The sequence below is a fragment of the Terrapene carolina genome, unplaced genomic scaffold (genome assembly GCF_002925995.2).
Source record: "Terrapene carolina triunguis isolate 2854851 unplaced genomic scaffold, T_m_triunguis-2.0 Scaffold192, whole genome shotgun sequence".
Classification (NCBI taxonomy): Eukaryota; Metazoa; Chordata; order Testudines; family Emydidae; genus Terrapene; species Terrapene triunguis.
Window position 1 is genome coordinate 8,414,985 of NW_020664543.1, and position 23,031 is coordinate 8,438,015.

At 40.4% G+C, this 23,031-nt stretch overlaps 1 protein-coding gene across 4 annotated transcripts in view; it reads left to right on the forward strand.

Moving 5' to 3' along the window:
• The window catches only part of TEX2 (testis expressed 2), a 114,234-nt gene that overhangs the window by 26,855 nt on the left and 64,348 nt on the right, over positions 1 to 23,031 (forward strand). The window contains exon 1 of one of the 4 annotated variants that reach the window (XM_024192558.1): positions 10,906 to 10,933. The exons of 2 other annotated variants lie outside the window; for them this stretch is intronic. The gene's annotated coding sequence lies outside the window, so the exon portion shown is untranslated. Of the gene's footprint in view, positions 1 to 10,905; positions 10,934 to 11,461; positions 11,522 to 23,031 lie in introns of those variants that run through there. One more of the 4 variants, XM_024192557.1, reaches the window with a different exon arrangement.

Sequence of the window (23,031 nt, forward strand, 5' to 3'; positions counted from 1 at the left end):
AGGATCTTTCCATGCTGGCCACTCTACTTTGCAGGGTGGGGTGGGTTTTTCTTCCCCCTTGCACATAACACAGATGATCTGTGGTTAATTGACTCAAGTTCAGTGATCATACAGTAAATATGCAAAGATAAGCATTTAGTTAGTCTGGGTGGTGGTAAAGGGGAAATTAGAATGATAAAAAATGACCTTGGATTAAATGGTCCTATCTCTAAAGTTGCATGAATTGCAGAAATTGTAGGCTGATTGGAAGCACATCAGTTTTGTAGGCTGCATTTATTAAATCTGAGGTGTTGCTTTAGAAGCACTTGATAAGCAACTACCATCTGAATCCTTCATGGTTCTAAAGTTTGTATTCCCTCAACACTGAGGTCAAACTAACTTCAAGCAGTACAGATAAAAGCTGGGAAGACATCTTGGCTTTATTCTTGCAACTGTTGTGCACTGAAAACTATCGCAATGAATGGTGGTTTTCTGACCCCAGCAATTACAAAATCTGCCTTTCACATATCCCTATTGGTTGTTGTTTTTTTTTTTCTGCCCTTTCAAGGACATAACGTACCTTATTGTGGATTGCCACGGGCACGCAGGGGCAAAAGAAAATGCAGGCCTGTTATTTACCAGGCTGCACGTGGCAATAGACTATATTGGTAAGGGATGCAAGGAGAGTATGGGTCACGATGCAAACTGCAGACACACACACACACACACACACACACACACACACACACACACAACTAAAATTAATCAATTTAAAGTTTTATTGGGGATAATTACAAGGGGTAAGGGAGCAGCGTTTGATTAGCTAATAGAGTTAATGAAACTTAAAACACACAATGACTAAAATATCTACTAACAATAATTATAAACAAAGATGCAGCAATTAATAATAACTGATACTTACAAATACAAACCAACGCATAACGACCGGCAAACGTAGAAACTCTGTTTGAAACACGTGAGCTGAGAGAGAGGCTTCGAGGTGATCAGGCTCGGTTACGGGTGTACACAGGATACACAGGATTCGTTTTTCTTTCGCCTCTCCCTGCCTGCACATGGCAGGCAGCCCATAAAGTACCAACTATGACATCATAGAAGTGTCATAGGGGACGGGGCCCAAAACCTGTTTGTGTTCGCTTCTGATTGGCACAAGCAAAGTTTACACCAAGTAGGGGAGCTGGTGCCTCAAAGTCTGGCTTCGCCCCCAAAAGGTGAGGAAATGCATATTGCTTGAGAATGAGTGCAACACTGAATGACAAAAGAAGAGGCCAGGGCAATACCGGTATGGGCAAGTTTTACAGGATGCAGACAGGAACTCATCTCAACACTTATCATACATAAAGGTCGATAATGACCTGTGCATTTATCTCGAGTACTTGTTAGTCACCTCTCCTTTCAGTCAGCTTCTAATGTCACAAAATAGTTTATTTTCAAAGTATGAGGAAATGTAGCCCAGTGGAACCATGGTTTTGTAATGTAATGCTCTGTGATTCTGTTTTAAGGAGGATATTTAATGTCCCAGCTTGGAAAAAGACTGGAGTCTGAGTAGGGAAAATAAGTTATGTTTGTCAAGGAATTAAATCACTTTCCTGATATAAATAAACGGAGTCCCAGAAATTAGAGAGAGACCTTTAATGGTAGATTATTTTTCTGCATCCCTCCATTAGTGCAGGATCATTCTTAGCTGAACATACTGGGAGGAGCATTCCAGCCTAGCTTTATGGCAAAGGTAGTGTTGCAAGTTTATTGGTGATTATTTCAGTTACTGGCTTGATGAAACAGTTCGTTGCTTAGTTCAAGGCTATAACCACAAGTATTTTGTGGAGATTAAGTTTTGTACGCATAGACTGGAGATTTTTAGTTTTTATTCTTTTGGTTGTATTTGGAATTCTGGCTGTTGACAGAGGCTGAATTAATGATAAAGATCTCGATTTTGTTTTTCAAAGTGACTGGAGAACACCAGACAACTACTATCCTATGTTTCTCAATGATGACATGAAGATGCTGGCTGAGATTCTAGTGAATATTCTGGAGAATAGAATTCTTGAGAGGAAAAGATGAACCCCAAATCAAGTGGGCTTAGTCAAAAGCTGCATTGGTAATGCAAATACAGGACAATGTATGCATTTGTCAGTGGCTGCCTTTTGTTCCGAGTGCTCTAAAAGCTTTTAGTAGGGTGGAGTAGCTTTTATAACTAACCCGTACAGTATAGAAACTTGCTTTGAATTCGGCATTAATCCACTTACTAACTAATTAAAGTGTTGAATATGCTGCTTTGGTGATGTAGTGGCTTCACTGCCCTTCTGTTGTTCTCTATTATACTCTGTTGCTATCAGACCTTTGGCATAGTTTGTGTGTGTATGTAGGCATTAACAAAGTTGCTGTTATAAATTTTTAATCAAATAGCGACATCTACGTTTTAAATCACTTGCATTTTTGGGTTAGGCAGCTCCAATTTTACTTTGTTTTAAATATATTCATCTGATGGATTAATTTTGTACAACTATGAGAGAGCACATATTTTTAAGATTACTATTATAGGGCTGATATCTAAGCTTTTAATGTTCCAGTGGGATTCCTGATTGCTGCTGTGGATACTTGTTGTATTCTTATTCTGGGTTGTGATTGTCATTTTGGCAATGTTAAAAAGTAACTTTTTTCTAACACTGAACAAAGACCTTTATTAGAATATATCATTGCAGAGCTTCTTCTAGCTGGAAGCTTCCTCTAGCCCTTGTGTTTTCTGGCTTCCTTCTACATATTTAAAGAAACAGTACTTATTCCCACCAATCTGTTACTATAAAAGTAGGAATGGTATGTTAATTGGAAATCTCTAGCATACTAAACAGGCCTGAATGAGGCATCCTGCTGAAAACTGGCATCTGTTGTGCCTTGATAGTATGATAACGTAGAAACTGGCTGTCCAAATGGTAACTGTAGCATAAATATATCCAGAATCTATAGTGCTTTCCACCTTGAAGGGTATCAAAGAGATTCAGAAACATGGAAAAGCAGATAGCTCTTGAGCTCTACTTCACAGTGGGGAGAGGTGGCCGACAGCTAGAGATCGGCATCTTCAGAACGATGCAAAAAAACCTATAAGATGCTAATGTGGGAAACTGGGTTTTCCAGTTTTTATTTAGCTAGTAAATAACCCCCAAATGTTCCAAAGGTGTTCTTAGTGCCTTAAAATTGTATCTGGGGGCCCAAACTGAAATCCTAGATCCAATGTAGTAATGTGTACTGGCTTAGTGTGTGACCATCCTTTCTTTAGTGGCTGGCCCCAGTGACCTGTTGCACAAGAAGTACTCCTTCAGCTAAAGTGATATGGGCTTGTGCTTTTGTGCAGAAGGTCCTAGGTTCAATCCTTGCTGGTGAATATGGTGTCTGTATGAATGTGGCCACAATTTGCCCTTTCAACTGGTTTAGTAAGAACAGGTCAGACTACCTTAAAGCACCTCAAACTGGGCTACAGTTCAGACCACTATAGCTGAACTGGTTTTAACCAGTTAAAGAATCTCCCCCATGTAGAGAGGTCAGACTCGAATGCTGTGGCATAGATCGCATCCCTGATGTTTTGACAGAGGAAGCATGCAACAAAATTTGCTTATATTTTACCGGTGTGTGTGATTGTATGCAGTACAAAATGAGAAGTTTTCATTTCTGTGTACCATGAAGAAATGTACTGAGTCCAGACAATATTTAGCACAGTGATTTGTAAGGAAAATCAGTGTAAATGGACAGGGGAGTAAAGGGCCATGCTTTAATAGTATTTGCTTTATGAAGGACAAAAGTCAAGATTAAGTATCATGCAGTGATATGACTGTCAAAGTACTCAAGTGATTTTATAATGGAGAATAAAATAGTGGTTATATCAACATCCCAAAACATGCTCAATGAACTACAAGGCTAGGTTTGTCCTCATTTTAACATATCTTACAAACCTTAACAATCCTATCTGCCTGACCCCTTTCTAACACGCTAAACAGACAAAATATTATAAATTAACTGGCAGAACAGGAAAACAAAATTCAGTGGCTGTTGTATTTTGGAAAAGCTATTGTTCTTGAATGAAGACTGACGGATTAGAAAAATGGTGCTGCATTGGCCATGAGGTGCAGTTGTGTTTGAACAGCTAATGCTTCTCACTTTCAAATAAGAATACCTGAAAACAATTTTCTCTTTGTAATTGGCCCATTATTCCTTAACAACAGTATAGGACGCATGACTAGGTCGTCTAGAATCAAGCTGACGTAAAATCCTGTTTTGAAATAACCTTGCTTTTAAATATTTCCCATGCCTCTAGCATGACTCAGGAGTAGTGTTTCAAAACATGCCAGGAGCCAGTCTGTGGTACCACAGACTGGCTCCTGGCATGTTTTGAAACACTACTGGTTTAGATACCACAGGGACCTGTGTAGCTGGTACACCTCCATCCCATTGAAAGTGCAATGAAGACAGGCCCTTACTGTGAAGTGTGATGGTCTCAACAAATCTATTCCTCCTCTTTCACCTGTCCTTCACCAGATGTCTGCATGCCAAGACAAGGGATGCATGTTTAAGGAATGATGGCACATATAAGGCAAAAGGAATCATTTGAGAAAGCTAAGATTTAACAGGTTAAAAACTTCTTTCCTCTTCAAAAGGGCTGTAAGAGGTAATCTGAATGAAATCCAATCATAGCATTCAGAATAATCAAATTATTGTCTTCATGGGCAGCTGGCAGAGCCTACACTTAAAGTGCAGCTGACCGCTCATAAGGAAAAAAATTGAAAAGCCTTTTATTTAGAATGTTTATATTTCCCCCTCACTTGTTAAGGAAATATGCATATTTAATTGAAAACTACTTTTAAATTAAGAGCTCATCAGCTCCTGTTTGTTCATAGCAATGCCAAATATTTTGTTTTCTTATAGGACATTTGCTGCAGAAGGTTTGAACCATTTGTACAGACTCGTTTGTTGCACACTATTAGTAAGAATCACTCCTGTTGCCTCCCAATAGAATGTTGCATTAAGCAATGATAACACAATCAGGAATGGTTGGCCTGTTTCAGTATGTCTGAATTGAGTTCCACTACTACCCCTTTCCACTCAGATGAAAAGGTTATGAAAATACTGAATTGCACAATTAAATTCTCCTTTGTAACCATTACAGTAAATTTGGCTGTGTTGAAGTTTCTTAAGGCAGGCAAGATAAGTACTGCCTACACTGGTTTTGACCTGCTCTTTCAAATTGTCTGTTAGCTTACTACAGTACTTTATGGGTTATTTTAATCAGCCTCCTTTAATAAGTTGCTAGTTTGTGCAGATGTGACTTTCCTTCATGTATAAAGTTAATCATGAAATAGACACTTTAAGTATCCTTTTTTAGAAGATAGAAAAAAGAAAATGTTCCCATTGACTTACATATGTATTTGAAATTTTTTTTTAAAGTTCTGAACATGTAAATTGAGGTTAATCTCAACATTTAACCTTTTCAAGAAGCACTGTGGACTGGATAGTTGGATCCTGTGCTGGTTTTAGCACAATTAAACATCACCAAAACCCCCTGTGCTAAAGGGGCACTGTTAGGTAGCTTTGGACCAAAATATGAGGAGTTTTGCGTGAGTATGTGTATACATACATATAAAATATCTAAAAACAGCCTAGTCCCTATTGTGGCCTTAAAGGACTGCAGAAATTTTCTTTGTAAAAACAAACCTTTTTAGAAACTGACTGTACTGACTTTCACTTATTTTTTTTTTAAAGTGTCTAAGATGTTGAATGAGATTAAAACAATACTAAAGCCCAGTGGCAGAAACAAAGCTTTCAAATAAAAAATAGGAGAGAGAAAATGGTGCATAAAATCAAACACCAGTAACTAGTTGCTTGGTACTATTATTTGGTTTTGGAAAGATCTACATGAGTGAGCTAGGTGCTTTCCAAACACAAGAGAGGGCATGTTCTTCTCCCAAGAGCTTTTGATGGGATGCTTTTGTCCTGGTTGGGGGCGGGGAGAGTAGATCCACAGTGCTGCAAATGGTCACTAATGGAGAGGTTTAGCTTGCTTGCTAGTTTCTGGGTGAGTGAGAGCTGAAACTAGCACCAATGAGTGAATTGTATGAAAGCTGGTTCTTCTCACTGTCCCCACAGCCTTCTCTTCATGTTTCCAAACTTTCTCATCTTCAGCTTAGAGAGACAAAGTGGCATCTCTTATTGGACCAACTTCTGTTGGTGAGAGAGACAAGCTTTCAAGCCACACAGAGCTCGTCTTCAGGTCTGGGAAAGATATTTGGCTACTGGCCCAGTTTCTTGGCATCTAAGCTAGTGCTTCAGGCCTTCATGGCCTTATCTCCAGTTCACCAAGTCTTTCCCAGCCTTGAGTGATCTTGCTGTGGCCCTGCTGCTCACCTCTGTCTTTCCTGCTCATCTTGTGGTGCAGTAAATAGGTTACCGTAACTGTGCTGCTAGGTCCAACCTTTCCAGACTACTGTACCCCTTTCAGGAGTATGATTTGTCCTCTGTACTCCCAAGTTTCACCGCACTTAAAAACTACTTGCTTACAAAATCAGACTTAGAAATAAAAAAGTGTCCCAGCACACTAGTACTGAAGAATTGCTCCCTTTCTCATTTTTACTATATAATTATAAAATCAATTGGAATATAAATATTGTCCTTACATTTCAGTGTATAGTATATAGAGCTGTATAAACAAGTCACTGTCTGTATGAAATTTTAGTTTGTACTGACTTTGCTAGTGCATTTTATGTAGCCTGTTGTAAAACTAGGCAAATATCTAGATGAGATGATGTACCCCCAGGAGTACGTATACCCCTGGTTCAAACCACTGTGCTTGGCTGACTATACTGTCTCCTCTGCCGCAATTAATGACCAGCAGTTTTGTCTGTTTAATAAATGAAGGATAACAAGGCTGAACATATAATTTTGGGTTTGCTTATTAATGTAGGACATGTACTTGGCTAGCAGCGTCCCTTGCAAGCTAGTGTGGAGCCAAAAGAATGCTAAGCTGAAGCCATTTGTAACCAGATGAACTGGTTCCACCCTATGAATCCTGTTTTGTTAAAACATCCTTATTGGTGGACTGGAAGTGCATCAAAGTGTTGTGGTGGTGGTTTTTTTTTTCTCATGAGTTTGGAAAGCAACCCGGTGTGCATCAGTCAAACTTTCCAGGCAGGCTTAACATTTTGTTAAATATCTTAGTTGATAGGAAAGTGTCCCATTTCTCTTGCATATGAAATCAAGTAAGACTTAATTATTTCAAGCGTTACTGATTGATCCACCTCCACTCCCTACTGTCTTGAAGAGACACTGCTTTGTGACCCATCCATCATGATAAAGCTGCATGTATTTCACAATGATCATTGAACTGCAGAGGAAAAACTAAAGAAAGTGTGTGTGTGTGTGTGTGTGTGTGTGTGTGTGTGTGTGTAATCTCTTCAGTGGCCATTTATTTCTCCAAACTGCTGTTTGCAATCCTGTGTCCTGCTTCTACTTTTTTATTTTTTAACAAAAGTAGAACATCAGTTTTATAGTCTATATCTTAGTGTTCTGTCCATTTCACATTACCCTGTCAAATGCAATTCAAAGAGAGAGGGATTTGCTTAGTTGTACAAAGCATCCAGTTTATTTGTTCCTCGTTTTAAGGCATGGATGTTTTAATAGGACAGCTGAATTGCCGGTATCTGTGAAGATCTGATTGCTGGCCTTTCACTGTAGTGTATAATTACACTCTAAGAGCCAAATCCTGCTCTCAGAACGCATGTGGGTCTCCCAGTGGTCTGCAGGAGCCCCAAGTGTTGGAGGTGAGAATTGGCTTTGGTGGCTAGCAGTGTGAAACTGATACCACTCAGATCAGGCAGAATCTTGATAGTGAAAGAAACACCTTGCCTTCCCTGTCCTTAGTCACAACACTAGCAAATAATTAAGAAATATTGTTGTTTTCCTTTCTGAACTACATCCCTCCTCCATCCCTAAATAACTGTGTGTGGATGCCAGCGGATCCTACCTTTCTCTCTAATGTTCATTTTCTGAGAGTTTCCTTTTGAAAGCCATTTTTTCAGAGTTGAGTTTATAATAAACTTCCTGAAAAGGTTCTGGCCTTGCATCATTGCCTTTCTGCAATTCTGTATGGCTTTAACCTTTTTAAATCATTGATGTTTTTATTAGAGAGTAAAATAAACACATGCAGACAATCAACTCTGTGTGCAGTATGCATGCGCAATGATCAATTTACAATCAAGACTAGAATAGGTAAATAACCCATTTAGGAATCAAATAGCACCAACTGTATATGCTCCACGTCTCCCTTCTTATTTTCTGATAAGTCAGTCTGTTTTCTCGGTGCAGAAGCTGAAATTTTCAGATCTCAATCCTTAAGCACTCTCCATCCGGCAAGTGAGAGAACTCTTTTAAGATGCTGTGTCTGGATGTGGCAGGGCAAACTACCAGAAGTATACACAATATCTAGTATCTTGCGGGAGGTCTTCTAGTAGTGTTGTGAATAAGAGAGTCTGCTGTAATATACAGTGTTATGATTCTGGGGAATCAGCCTAGGAGGTCTATATTTATGGGGCACCACTTTTGGAGAGCAGGACATTGAATATAAAGATATAATCTCTGGGGTCTCATTTGGAGATGCTCATTCCATTTCCCCCCCCCCAAGTTGAAGTGTTCTGTTTTGTTGTTGAACCAGTTGCCTCCGTGTGGCTGTTCCTCTGTCTCTCATAAATAGACCTTTTACTGAAGCTGTAGGAAGCTTGTTGAAGGGTGCCAAACTGCAGTAGCAGTAGATCCCTCCTGGCTCATGCCAAGACTGAAATATGAAATTGTCTGTCACTGCTGAGGGGGGACTGGCGGGGGATGGGGTGGGAAAGATTAAAGCAAAACACAACACACTTCCACTCCTTTCATTATAAAAGTAAAACTTCCCTAGTCCTTCTGCTTGCAAGGGATCCCTCCCACTTGTTCAGTGATATACACAGTGCCTTATCCAGATGGTTGTCCTCTGAGTTTATTTAATCACAGGCTCTTATTTTTTATACTACAATAGGCAACGATAGCTTTTCATTTACAAATGATAAGGTTTATCCTCTAACCATTAGTTTTAAAGAGGGGAAATTTCAAGAGGGCTAATTCTCCTGAGAATAAAATCTACACGTTAAATGTTAGTATGAGGTAGCTTGCTCCTTAAGGGTCTTTGGATAGGGGCCAGCCAAACCTGATTACCGAAAGAGCCACCTGTGCTGCGTTAACCTTGATTGGGCCTGACAGAGGACAGCTGATTTCCCCTATAAAGGGCAGCAGGAAGCTGGGGTGGAAGTTCTGAAAGCTGTGGCGGTGTCTGCAGAGAGGTTCCAACAGGAAAGACCCTGAGATCAGGGTAGTTGCCCTAGATAAGAGCACTGGGACTGTACTGCTAAGACAGGAGGAAGAACCTAACACCAATGGAGTTTGAAAGCCAGAGCTTGAAAACCGAATTCCAGCCAGGTAAAGCCTGGGAGTAGTGATTAAACTGGGATCCAGCTCCAGGAATGAGGGCTGAGGAACCATTGAGATCTAGGGGATAGGAGGAAAGAACTTCATTGACCGTTGCTGTGTCCCCTTAATCTTCCTGATAGTGGAGGAGGGATAGGGGTGGTGATTTGCATTTCATGTGTTTAAAAATCTTTTTCCTTATCCTGCAGAGAATGTCTTTGTGTCTCGTATTTTCCAGCATGCTTCACAATGCCTTGTTAGAACTAGCCTTCGCACAAGTTCAATAGAAATATCTCTAGTGGCGTGAAGGAAAGTTAATGATCGATCCTGGCAGCACTGTGTAAAAGCAACATATGTCATATCCACATCAATTTGCGTTTTGTAGCAGCCCTTTGTATGTTCAGCTGGACTCAGTCCAGATACTTTTTGTCTGGCTTCATAGTCCTTCCAGGACAGTATGTCCAAGGTCTAATGCTGGTCATTCAAAAACATACCAGTGTTTAGTCATTTCACCCTCTTTGCTGTGTCCCAGAATGGATACTCCGTCTCCTTTCTTGGCAGTTAATCTGGAGAATGCCCCTTGACCCACTGCCAGAGTGGGTGTATTGACATCAACGGCAAAGATTGTGTAGGCAGCCACTCGGAATTAAAAGTTCACTATTAAGAGTATAATGTGTGGGATGGGGAGACAGACCTTTCTTGCAACATACTGTAAAGCCAACCAGTTCCTGGCTCTTAACTGTTGACTGAAGTGGCTGCAGCTGCTGCTTCACTAATGAGCAATGAGTGTGTCATTTGTTAGTCCTTTCACATGACTAATATCAAATAATGACCAGTTAGAAGACTGAGAAATAAACATTCAACCAGCTTCAAAATAAATCATCTACAGCCTCTGATTCAAGCCCACAAACTGAGGGTAGAAATAAGACCACAGCAGCAGGGCTGTCAACTCACCTACATTTAGAGGGTGAGCAGGGCTCATGCTCCAGCTCCATTGCAAAGGTCTGATCCAAAGCCCATTGAAGGCAATGGGACTTTATCCACTGACTTCAGTGAGCTCTAGGAGAGAACCAAGAAGTAGACAATGGAGAGATGCGTGGAATTGATGTAGGATGAGGGAAGTAAGGACATAATAAAGGGGAATGTCTTGGAGAAAGTGAGTTTTCTACAGAGAAATAAACTGATATCTCTTAAAGGATAGGAAAAGTACACAAATGTTGGTTGGGGGAGAAAACAGACTCTAACACTGCTATTTTTAGCGCATTAGCTGACTGCCTACCCAGGCGGGAACCACACACCCAGCTGCAGTGCAGACATGCCATTAGAATCCCATTAAAAGACCGTTAATGCCCCTCCCCCTCACACAAGAACAGAATGCACTGTCTAGGGCTAAGTGCTGCACAATCATCAGGGACAGCAAACCAGGGTTATGTTGCAGAACTCTAAAAGAAAAGCCTACTGGGTAAGAATTACAAATTAAACTTGCTACTATCACCTGGATACCAGCAATGACATTGCTGTGATTGTTCAAGATAAAACTTTGTGACCCTCCTACCCCACCCTGCAAAGGCACCCAAGTGCAGGCTTGTTTGTCTTGGACCATTTGAGGGAAGGAACAGCCAGCCACCAAGCCAAGCTGGGGATCGGGTTTTGAAACACCCAAAGTCTGAGGTGCAGGGATCAAGCATTTTGGTTCAGGTCCATTTCTCTATTAAATAAACATAACTGTTTTACTATTGTGATTTTAAATATCAACCTGTAAACTAGGAAAAGTGGTAAAGGAGTGTTTTAAATATCGCAGTCAATGGGGGTATAAAATGTGTTAATTCTTTCTGGTGTTACTCAATATTGGTGCTTATGTTATCTGCTTAAAATAGCAAGCAGACTGTTTGTGGTGATGTTCCTTTAAAAGAAAAAGGGGAAAGAATGTTGATGTCAGAAGGTTCCCTAGAGGTTGGGAAATGGCAGTTTGTTTTAAGCATCTGGAAGAGAAGAGAGAAGAAAAAGAGAGAAGCAGGACTCTTCAGGAACAGCAGAGAAAGTTGGAGGAGTAAGTGAGGAAAACTTAATTGGAATTTGGAGAAGCCTGAGCAAGAGTGTGAAGAAGGGAAAACTAAGATGGAAAGAGAGCAAATATATAAAATGATTTAAGAAACAAATCAAAGTTTAGAGGGGGAGAACAGGCACCTCAGTGGAGAAGAAGAATCTTAAATATTAGCTATTTATCAGCTTTTTAAAGGGGAAACCTTTGCCGGATGGCATGTAGCTAGTGAGAAGTAGTTGTGGATGTTAATATTGAATAGTTCTTGTGTTGTCTTTAAGAAACTTTTTTTAAACTTGTATTTTTAAAAATGATTTCCCTGCCTATTAAAAAGGGGGGTGTAGGTGTCAAGATATTGACTAGAAAAATGGTCACAGGTAGGATCAGGGAAATTTCTAGTTCTCACCTTTTCCCAGGTCACGGAGAAACATCTTGTGAATCAACCAAAGACATTAAAAATATGGGTTTGGAGAGGGAATGTTGAAATATCTGCAAATTAGAAAGAACTATTTTAAACAGGGTTATTCCAGATGGGAATACGTGTTTCTTTTTCTGAGAATGTTTATGGTATCAGCATGCACTGTGTTTGAGGTGTTAATTTGCCAAGTTCCAGGGAGTTCAGATTTTTTTCTTTTAACAGTGGAACTTGCATTACAACTACATTATTTTAATATAGCTGATGCCCTCAATAAGGGTGAACAAATACCTTTTGAAGCAGACTCATTGTGGTACCTATGATGTTTAGTGAGTCCAGATTAGATCTGCTTTTCTCTCAGAGGTAATAGAGAGACATTGTCATAATCCTGATGGATAATTAAAATGTTTATAATAAATGAAGTCAATAGACAGGCTCTTAAGAATAACATCTCGAAGAATGAAAATCCCTTGACCCTATTACACTGGTGGTCAATCTTTATATTAAAATTTAAATTACTAAGCTGATAGGTTGAATTAACTGCAGTTTCACAGAGTGAATTTCATTGGGGCAGCTGATCTGGAGGTTGAAATGAATAGTGTTGGAAGTAAATAGGATCTGCTAAAGGTATGTATGCATGGTGTGTGACATGCTAAATTGAACGTAGCCATCTACAGTAAGGAGTTGCAGATGTGTATTCTCTCTTGCACAGATAGTTGGACAAAATAGTCTGAAGGTGTAAGGCCCCATGCATACACTGCATTCAAGAGTTTAACTTAAACTGCACGAGCACAGTTTAAATTCTTGTGGCAGAACTGGGTTATAAACATAGCTGAATCTGTGTTGGCAGGATCAAACCAGGTTAAAATGCTCTAGCCCAGGTGGGGGAGTAAGGTAGAAACATGTCTGTGTTTTGTTTTTTGTTTTTTGTTTTTTACTCACTTATACCATGGTTTGACCATACTGTTATAGGTTTCAGTCAATATAGAGTTAACCTTAAATAGCTTTGCGTAGATGAGGCCAAAGTGTAAGCATATCCTGACCATAGGGAATGTCCTGCTGTCTTGTAACACTGATGCCAAAGTCTACGCTATTTGTGTTGAGAGTGGCATTTGGGAAGGTTGTTTTTTTTTTTTTTTTTATAAAATTATATATACTTCATAATATGGAGGTGGGAAAATATCAGCTAATTGAGACTTTCCCTGTTTGGTATGATGATTAGTCAATCATGGTATAAAAACTTGCTTATTCATTATGTATCAAAATTATTTCCAACCCACTTGTTTTGTTAGTAAAATTAATCTGTTTCAGGTAATTAACACTGTATATATTAGCAACTGATATTTAAATAACTTAAATACCAGGTAATTAACACTACATTGTGAATCTGGGATTGTAACTACAGATTGTGCTAATGACCTATCTAAAGAGTACACTTATTGCTAGTCAAAAATATTGTATAGGAAATAAAATGTTTAAAACAAACCTGAAGAGCATGTTATTTCTTTTGTGTTGCCAGACTCATGATCCAAATGGACGCCCTTAAAAGATTTAATCTATGGAGGCTAATAAAAAAATGGCAAGGTAATAGTGCTCAAGTGAAAAGAACAGGAGTACTTGTGGCACCTTAGAGACTAACAAATTTATTAGAGCATAAGCTTTCGTGAGCTACAGCCGAAGAAGTGGGCTGAAGCCCACGAAAGCTTAGGCTCTAATAAATTTGTTAGTCTCTAAGGTGCCACAAGTACTCCTGTTCTTTTTGCGGATACAGACTAACACGGCTGCTACCCTGAAAAGTGCTCAAGTGCATTGTTGTTGCACCACTCACCTCTGGTCAACTTGTGAAACTACAGTCGTCAGCCTTAAAAAGTTTTGTCTTGCATAAGGATACCTCATTTGCATTATTCTGTGTACATCACTGTAGTTAACATAGGAAAAATTGCACGTAATGATAGAACATTTACTTTGTCTGAAGTAATTGAAAAGTTTTTAAAGGCAATCACTGTGTATGGGTGTGTACACATGCACTTACAGAATAATTGCAAATGTTTGCCATTTAGGGAAAAACAGTTACCACATGTTGGGGTCAGATGCTGCAGTTTCCCCTATACTTAGATTAGAAAATAACTTTAACTGAACATTGTCTGCATGCAAACAATGTCTTTAAGGGTGACCATGGTACTTAGATTTTTTTTTTTTTTAATTCTTTTATCTGGCAGATAATTCTGTTAACAAACCAATTAATTTTTTTACTTTTCAGTTGCAAATATTTTTTTTCTCCCATCACCTTTCTGAGTTTGGGGTGAATTTAGTGCATTTGAGAGAAGCTAGGGTCTACAGTTAAGGAAAGTATAAGAGAGTGGTATATGAGAGAACTTGGATTGTACATTTTTTCACCTTTCAAATGTTGATGTCCCGTAATTCATGGTTGAATGGTGTGTGTGCATTCTTTTGCTTTTTTCCTACATTTAGTATGTCACTCATGTATGATTTATACATGGTGCAAAACATTAGAACCCAGAAAACTACTGTGGCATACTGATATATATAATCCGAAAAGGACAGTCCAGTGAATGGGATTCTGGAGACCTGGGTTCAATTCCTAGCTGTGCCAGTCTTCCTGTGTGACCTTGGCCAAGCTACTTAATTTGCATGTCTCAGTTCCCCATCTGCAAAATGGGGGTAATAGTATACTTCCTTACCTCATAGGGAGGGTCTTAGGATAAATACATTTTAAAGATTGTGAGATGTTTATGTACTTATAATGCCCTTGACAGTTGTCTCTGAGATAGGCCTGGTCTACACTATACAGTTAGGTTGCCATCAGCTGCCATGCTGTGGAAGTGTCTTCACTTCAGTTTGGCTCCTGCTGATGTAAGTGCCTCTCTATGCCGATTTACTAACACCACCTCCCCAATTGGTGTAGAGTCACAGTCAATGTAATTAGGTTGATGAAGTGTCAATGTAGACACTGTGTTGCTTACATCAACTGTTACTGGCTTTCAGGAGCCATCCCACGGTGCCCCACACTAACAATACAATCGATACAAGCACTCCGGATGAGGTTGCGCACCTCTGACACAAGGAGCCAAGTTTGCGTGCACACAAACGATTTAATAACTGCAGTGGCTGTATGCCAGAGTAAATTAGGTCGACATAATTTTGTAGTGTTGCAGGGATAAGAAAGAAAGCGTGTTTCAAAAAACACAATCTCCCACCAAACGGAAATCCTAAATATATAACGCACTCCTGTTTTCATAAAATAGCTCTGTTCCAATAAAGACAACTAACAGTTGTCTATACAGACACTGTGTGTGGCAAGCTGGAAAGTAAATCTGTGCTGCACTGGTGTGCTGTGCACTAACTGTCATGTGGCCCCTGCTGCTGCACACTAAAAGTTTCTTGGTGTGCTTTGATCCACCCTGCTTTTAAACTTAAGCAATCTTAAGCAATCATTTAGACAAGCTGTAAATTTGCCCATTGAGAGTTTGTATCTAGAGTAGTGTATTTACACTGTACAGATTTGGTTGTCTTTGGCTGTAAATTGAAAACAGTAAAATTTAAACCAGCGTGTTTCAAAAACATTCTCCAGAACTTTGAAGCAGAACCCTAAAGACATTTAAGTATTTGTTACCAAAGTTCCTGGGCATATTGTCATTTGAAGATCTCACTTACGGATTGTAAAATTGTGGTTTTGAAACTGATTTTGGCTCGTACCTAATGCTGACACATTGTTATTTACCATGTCTTTGCGGAAGGATCTGATAAGTGTGCTCTGTTGCAATGGATTTTGGGCGATGAGGACAAGTGTTTCCTATTGCAGGAAATAGACAAACCCCTTTTCACCTGTTACCAGAATCTGATTTAAATGTAAATTGCTAAAGACTAAAGGTGTAATTGGGCGTGCTAGCTGGTGCCTGTTCATTTATTCATCAAGGAGATGCATAGCATTTGTGTGAAAGCATTTTGAGCGCCTCCAACAGTCTGGGATTTGGTGTATTACAATGAATATGTCCATAAATATGCTGTGGTGGTGTAGCCGTGTCAGTCCCAGGATATTAGAGACTCAAGGTGGATACAGTAATATCTTTTACTGGACTTATGCTAAACAATCTGTTCCACCTTGTATTTAGCTGTGACGCTGTGTGTATATTTCCCAGACCTGAAGAAGAACTCTGTGTAAGCTCAAAAGCCCCTCTCTCTCTCTCTCTCTCTCTCTCTCACCAGAAGTTGGTCCAATAAAAGATATTGCATAACCCACCTTGTCCCTCTATGCCTATAAATACACTTATTCAGAGCTAACTATCCTTATGGATTTGGACAGGAAGATGAGTTGTCTTGGTAATACATTCATGCCTATCCCTAATGTATACCTTACCAAGGAAATGGCTTCGCTGTTAGCTTTCACATCAGCTCTCTAGATTCACCACTTTGAGCCACACACTGTCCTGAAGAGCCACCTTCTCACTCAGATTCCAGCAGCTGATGAAAATGTCTCTCTTTAATACTATGGTATTCTCCCCTTAGCTTACACACAAGGCTCATCCAGTTGCAAAATATCTGCTCAGATACCTGTAAAAAAGAATCTGTATCTGAGCTTGTGAATAATTGAAGAGAATTTACACTGTTTAGGGAAACAAGCTATTTGACTGGATATTTTGAAAGTGGAAAGAAACAAACAAACTTGTTTATGTGTTTTGATTAATAGCCTGGAGTTAAAGTTCTGTTACTTAAATAAAGGAGGATTTTTCCTTCCTGTGTTTTTTTTCTCAGTAGGTTGGTTGTTTGGTGGGGGTGAGGGCATTGTTTATTTTTGAGAGGGCAGTGGAATTTGAGGGAGGAGTAGGGAAAAAAATTCCACAACGGAGGTGTAAGTCAAAGCGATCTTGCAAATACACTTCTCTAAATGAGAAGAGGCCTGTGTAAAGTATTCTCAATCATTACCTTCATTGCATGGATTTTCCTCCTCCATCCTCCTACTGATATCCCATTACAGCTATTTAAGTTACTTGCTGCAGTATGCCTCTGACAGTCAGTGCACTATAATGGAGATTCTGGCTCCCTGTTCTGTAGCTGTATTATCTGGCCGTGAGGCGGAACTACATTTTTCCTGTCAAACACAGATGAATGTGCTTTCAAGGGTTTGTCTACCCTGTGGACTGTGCACTGCCATAACGCCACTAGAAGTGGCTTGCTTACTCCACAATAAACTACAGCAGTGAAGTGTTAGGATTTTAGCACTAATGCAGAAACCTATAAGGTAGACAAACCCCAAATCTGCTTTCAATAAATAAATAAATGTCAATATATGTTTAATTTTTAAAAGCACAGCAGTTCTTTTTCAAAGCAGTGTTAGGAGGGGTAAATTTCTCTCTTAACTGATACTACACCATTATACACTTTAGCCTCAGTTAAACCCTGTATTTCTGTCGTGACCACAAGAGCCCTTAAGACCGATCCTTTTACTTTTTATTATTTCAACATCAACAAAATATAGAAATACAAGACCCTGTCTTCCTGACTGTAATTTGTAAGATAACTCAATATGGAGCCTGCCTGAAGCAACTCTGATAATCAGATCTATCGCCAAGTGGCAGACTTCTGACATTTTGATTGGAGGTAACAAACAGAATCTGAAAATTTTGCTCTTTTGTCAAGAATTCGGGCTGCCTAAGGTATGAATGTCACTGCAGCTTGAATCATTTGTTTTTCACATTTGTCTTTGCTCTTAAAATAAATATAAAGGTAAAGGTTAGCCATGGTGATGTGGAGCTCAGGGAACTTTCTTTACCCTTTTTTTAAGGGAAAGAATTGATGGTTTAGACCAGAGTGCAGGGTCAATGCTCGTATTTTACAGAAGGGTAAAGAAAGACCAGATAAGGAACATTTACTGAGAGGAGTCCTTCAGAAGGTGTATTGCTTCACATCAAATGACTGCTGTTTGGACTGTTGCATAATATTTTTGTTGCAGTTTGCTATATAAAATTTTTTAGTTCAAAGACCTATTTTATATTGGTAGCTTGCTGATTCTCTTACCAAGGCAAATTATATCTAAGTCTATAGCAAATGAAATCCTAAAGCTCCAAAAATGTGGCCCAGAACGATGAAATTTCTCTCCACTGCAAGATGTGGTACTAAATTATTTATTTTAAAAACTGAAACTGTACATCTCCTTATTGTAACAATAGCCCATTGCTTCAAATATTTGTCAAACCGTGTAAAATGCTGCATGTTGAAGGAGATGAAATGTTAAGGAATATATTAAGTTTCTCAAGGATCTCCCTGTTTGTAAATGTCAGGGTTCCCTACCCACTCTGAACTCTGGGGTACAGATGTGGGGACCCACATGAAAACCCCCCTAAGCTTATTTGTACCAGCTTAGGTTAAAAACTTCCCCAAGGCATAAATTCCTTCCTTCCTTCCCCACAGATTTGAAAGTATCTTCTCCCCTTATTGGTCCTTTTGGTCAGGTGCCAACCAGGTTATTTGAGCTTCTTAACCTTTTATAGATAAAGGAGGGATTTTATGCTACCCTTCAGCTGTATGTTCATGATAGTAAATAAATCAGGTTTCACCAATGGTGTTGTAAGAAGATGCATGAGGTTTTAGCAACATCTCCTGCAGCAGAAACTGAGGGACGGCTCCTCTAGAATCCTGGAGATGGGTGGGTGTGCATGCGTGGGTGCCTTGCTTCCTTCTGCTCTATGATACGGGATCTTTGTCCCCACTATGAGCCTGATACTTAAAACTGAAAAAAGTAAATTTCAATCAATCTGTATATGGTCCAATAAGCTTTGTTCCAACTCCTGTTTCTCTATTGGGTTTGAGTAGCTGATTTAAAAAGTACTGGTTTTTGGTTTTGATTTTTGGAGGGACTTCTCCTTCCAATTGGAAGGTAGAATAACGATAAAAGAAGCAGTCCTTAAGAGGTGTCATTGTAGAACATAATAGGCTCTTTGCTGATAGAAAAGTGACTGCCTCTCAAAGTCTTTCTGTCCTTCGTATGGCCTGTGTTGGAATATTCCAGTGTCTGGAGCTGCTCCTCTCTCCTGGAAGTGTTTCAAAGTTTTTTATAATTCACAATTTATTGTTAGAGTAATAGCTTTTCCAGTTTAGCTAGCTGTTAGAAAGCCTACCCCAGTGACCCCTCATGGTCTTCCTGCCTGAGACTTAAATTATACCCAGGATATCAGCCTTCAAAACTGGGTCTCGTGTCCCTGCTCCTTTTCAGTCGGTGACAACCACCAATGCTGCCTGTACTGCCTCCGAGAAGCAAATATCCCCACTAAGTGCAGTAATCTACCACTCTTATCGCAGTCAAACAGGGCAGGCCTGAGAACTCTGGCTTTATGCACCTTTATGGAATGCACAATGAGGACTCAGACCTGGGATGGAGAATCCTCTGTACATCAGCCAGAGTCACCAAGAAGTGCACCTCCTAGTGCAATATCTCACTCAGGAGTGGGAAAGAGCAGGGCTAAGGACCCTTTGGCTGGGCCTTCTCACGAGAGTAGGGGACATTCTCATAAGTATCAAAGCAGATTCTTCCTAGATCTACTAATAGGAGAGATCCCTCCCAACTGTGTCCAAGTCAGGTGAGTCTTCATGCCTAGGCCATGAGGACATAAGCCTCCCTAAGCCTCATAATCATAAGATGCATCGGAGCAAGGCTTCTACGGTACCAACTCTGTGACACTGACTGCTGTACTGACTCAGACAAAGCACCAGGACCTGGTGGACTGAGAACTCCTGGTGAACAAAGCCATACTGGAACTGACTAGGGCCATATGGCACATAATGGCAACACATGCCCCTACCCCAAGAAGGCAGAAAAGTGGTGCTTCATGTTGAAGGGAACAGAGTTCTTGTTTGCTCATCCTCCCCTGAGCTCCCTGATTGCCCAGGCAACACCACCCAACGGCCACCCTGTAGATGAGGCCAAGGTTTACATCTGTTAGCCTTCAATTTGGAATTCAGGCTCTCCTGCCTAAGTACAACTTTCTGAATTATTCTGAGCTCCTGAACTCTAAGGACAAATTACCCCGGGAAGACGGGTCAATTTCAAGCCCTCATTGGCTATGGCAAGCTAGTGGCTAGAATCTTGATATAAGCTGTGATTGATGCAGCCAATATGGCATTGAGATCAATGGCAACTGGCATGTTGATGTGGTGGGAATCATGGTTGCACTTTTCTGGGTTTCCCAGGGAGGTACAAAACACTCTAGAGGACTTGCACAACCTTTTCATCCAAAACCTCAGACGAGTCATTGTACTCATTTAAAAGATTCCAGGGAAACCCTCCACTCCCTAAGTGTATAGATATACCAGCTCCAAAGAGGAAATACCAGAACCAGCCGTACAAACAGAGGCCTTTACTGCAACCCTTCAATCACCAGTCCTCTTATGAGTTGTATTGCAAATGGCAGGAGATACAGAGGTTGATACGCTGCCCCTTCCACTTCAACTACAGCTATCCAACTTCCATCCCCTGGCCCAAAAATACTTTGATGGGACACTTGGGAACTGTGAACCAATGTATATGCGTATCATAATTTCCCCACAACTGGAGGGAGATAACAGGCAAGTGAGTGCTGGATACCATCCATTTTGGCTATACCATTTAAGGTTTTTCTCCCCACCCCCTCCAAAAAACCCTTTCCCACTCCTCCTTTTCAGAAACTACTTCAATGAGGAGATCCTCCTTCAGGAGTTAGCATCTTTTCCTCCAACAGGGAGCAATAGAGTGGGTGCTGCCTCAACATCAGGGAAAGGGGCTATATTCAAAATATTTCCTAGTTCCCAAGAAAAGGGGAGGTTCTCTATCTGTGCTGGCTCAGCATTTTTATTTGCAAACTAAAATTCCCCATGTTTTCCAGGGAGGCTTTTTATTGGTCCTATTGTAAAGGGTACATGGTTCACAGCTCTTGACTTGACTTGAAAGACATGTGCTTTCATGTGGACTTTCACCTTTCTCACAGAAGATTCTATAGGTTTGTGTTGGATCCCAAACATTACCAATACTGGGTACTTCTGTTTGGCCCTGCAACAGCATGCAAGGTCTTCACAAAAGTGTTTTTTCAGTAGTAGTAGCACAGCTGAGATGAGTGTCAGAATCATCAGGCGGCCAGCTGAGATTGGAGCAGGGGCTGGCTAGCGTGGAAACAGACTACCCCTGCTCCAGCTGTGCCCATCAGAACTACTAGGCAATGGGAGTATTCCTGGCCATGTAATGTTGAGCCGACTGGAGACACTGCTTCCCTTAGGAACTTACCTACCTACCTTGGGATCACCTGGGTGAATCCTTACCTGTGGATTGGCTGAAGCCTGGTTGAATGTCGTGTGGCCTATCACAAGACCTGTAGGTAATTACCTACAGAGGCTCATCACACTTTCTGGCTCGGGGGATGACTCATCAGGTTTAAACCGGCTCAAGCAGGCTCAGAGGTAATTCAGGGATGACTCATCAGGCGTAAACAGGCTTAGACTGAGAGGTAACTCAGAGATTACTCATCACATTTTCCTGTATTTAGATGACTAGCTTCTGAACAGCTGGTCCTGCCTAGAAGTCCTGGCATCCACTTTATTGCTACTCCACTTCCTAGCATCCTTGGGATTCTGTGTAAACATGGAGAAGTCTAACCTGACTCCAATACAGACAGTAGAATTTATAAGAGCAGCCCTAGACTGTCAGGGCCAAGGGCTTATCTCCCCACGACAGAGTTCATGCCATGGGCACTCTGATAGACCACATTACGCACAACACTTAAACAGTAGCTTGGGTATGCCTTACTCTTTTGGGGCACATAGTGTCATTTACTTATGTGGCTCTCTTATTGAGGATCGGCTGCAGATACAAATTTTATATCCGTGCAGGGCTCTCTCTCTCTCTCTATCTCTCTCTCTCTCTCTCTCTCTCTCTCTCTCTCTCTCTCTCTCTCTAGTTAAGTATTCGGATTACATATACATATACATATATAAAATCCGAATACTTAACAGTGAGGGCTAGAGGGCTCAGATGCAATTTCATACTATAAATAAAAGGAGCTTTTCATTTCTAGAGTACTGATTCAGATCCAGAATTAGGTCCATAGGATTTGAAGATCATTAATCTCTACACCCATTATAGGTAGCTTGTGTGAAATTAATTGGTGACCTTAGGGCAGTTCCTAATAACCAGAAACCCATATTGCAGAAATTGCCATCTCCCTTGTTGGCAAACATGGCCATCTACTTTCTTTCTTTCTAACCCTCGAGAAGTGGTGCCTTCAAGAGGCAAAATGGCATGGGAAAGTTTTTGTACTACTAGTATTTAAATTTATGGAGCAGGGGCACAGGCAACTTCAACTTATTATTCTGGTAATACAGTTACACTTCATGAGCCCCCCCCCAAAATCAGATCTACACAGTTTGGCACAGTTGATAGTGCATAAACAAATGGCTCCAAACTAGTATGGTGGGAGGCAGTTGAGAGGGAGTGCTGAAGGTCAGGATTGATGGGCATTGGCAGAGGTAAGGTGGGGGACCTAGGACTGTTACAGTGGGGGAGTGTACATGGGAGGTGGGAGGGAAAGTAGGGAGAGTTGCAGAGAACTGTAATAGCAGAGATGCTGTAGGTTATGACTGAAATGCATTGACCGAGATGTGGGAGTGTTGTAGGTCAGGTTTGCAGTGCGATGGTGGAGCTAGGTAAGAAAACCTGCCCTAGTTCTTACCTGCACTAAGATTGGCTCAAGTAAAGTGAAAGATTAATAGCACTAACTTAACTGTTAGGAGGGAAAGCAAAGCAAACTAAAGATTGGTTAATCAATTTCATATTGTTTGGGTTTCTTGTATGAATCTTCTCAAAAACAATATATCTGTACTTGAGAGTTTGACAGTTGTGCCCTGAAGTATTGATTTCTCCAGCCTTTCATTCCTTGGTAACAATCAAATTATGAGCAGGTTTGCAAGCTGTGGTAGATGTCTCTGTATTTTAATAGCAAATACAATGAAACCAAGACCTGTGTTTATTGTACTCCAACTAATCACTGTGAGGTGTTTGACAGTGTGAACTAATTCTGTTTTTCAAACTGAAATATTGCAAGGTTCTTTACACATAAGTAAA